Source organism: Gossypium hirsutum, chromosome A02, assembly GCF_007990345.1.
Source record: "Gossypium hirsutum isolate 1008001.06 chromosome A02, Gossypium_hirsutum_v2.1, whole genome shotgun sequence".
Lineage (NCBI taxonomy): Eukaryota > Viridiplantae > Streptophyta > Magnoliopsida > Malvales > Malvaceae > Gossypium > Gossypium hirsutum.
Window position 1 is genome coordinate 57,937,464 of NC_053425.1, and position 1,333 is coordinate 57,938,796.

General features: G+C 38.0%; 1 non-coding gene across 1 annotated transcript; it reads right to left on the minus strand.

Moving 5' to 3' along the window:
- Nucleotides 1-728: 728 nt before the first annotated feature.
- Nucleotides 729-835, minus strand: LOC121216717 (small nucleolar RNA R71). Its single transcript, XR_005912894.1, has one exon. It is a non-coding gene; the product is annotated as a small nucleolar RNA R71 (small nucleolar RNA).
- Between the last annotated feature and the right edge of the window lie 498 nt (nt 836-1,333).

A 1,333-nucleotide genomic window follows, 5' to 3' on the forward strand; every position in this document is an offset into this window, starting at 1 on the left:
TTGGCACCGTTGTCGGGGTCTAAGATATTAGGAACGCTTGATTTTTATTACTTTAGCAATTTTTATTTTTATTGCAATTTATTTTTTGTTTTTATTTTTATTTACTAATTTTTCTCCCTGTTATTTGCTTCTGGCAGGAATCTCTAATTTATGACTAAAAGAAACCTGTTAGGACTTTTGCTATTTGACAGTGAGATAGAAAGCACAGCTCACAGAAATTGAAGAGAAATAAGGCGAAGCCTACAGTATATAGGGGAAGAGCAGAAGGACGTGACCAATATACCCGAAGAGATGGCGGACAATCCTAATAATCCGCTACCTCCTATAGTTGCTGCAAATCCACTAAATTAGAATCCTGCTCCTCGTACTATGTGTGATTATGCTAAGCCTACTTTAACAGGAAATGAATTGAGTATTGTTAGACCTGCTGTTTCTGCAAATAATTTTGACCTAAAACCTAACACGATTCAAATGATACAACAGTTTGTTCAGTTTGATGGTTTGCAGGATGAGGATCCAAACACTCATTTAACAAATTTTTTGGAATTCTGTGACACCTTTAAGATCAATGGCTTCTCTGACGATGTCATTCACCTTCAGTTATTTCCCTTTTCATTATGAAATAAGGCTAAATAGTGGTTGAACTTGTTACCACGAGGGTCAATCACTACTTGGGAACAAATGACCGAAAAATTTTTGCTTAAATATTTTTTTCAGATAAAACAGCTAAATTGAGGAATGATATCTCTTCTTTTGTGCAGATGGATTTAGAAACACTTTATGATGCATGGAAGAGATACAAGGATTTATTGAGAAGGTGCCCTCACCATGGGTTACCTTTATGGTTACAGGTTCAGACCTTTTACAACGGTGTGAACCTTGAACAACAAAACACCTGAAGAGACTTACAAATTTATTGAAGAGATGTCACTAAACAACTATCAGTGGCAAGTCATGAGAATGAAGCCGACAAAAGCAGCCGATGTTTTCAACCTCGACGCGGTCACTATGCTATCTAACCAGGTAGAACTATTCAATAAAAGGATTGATGGTTTGTATGATTCTACTCAGATGGATCCAGTGATGAGGTGTGATTCAAATGGAGGAGCAATGCACAATGCAGACTATCCATCCTTCAACCCCAGCACCGAGGGAGAACAAGTCCATTTTATGGGTAACAATTCTAGACCTCAGAATAACCCTTGTAGTAACATTTACAATGCAGGTTGGAGGAACCATCCCAATTTTTTGTGGGGTGGTCAAGGGAATTAAAGGCCACAACACCCTCCAAGTTTTCAACAACCACCTTACCAACAGGAGAAAAAGCTGAACC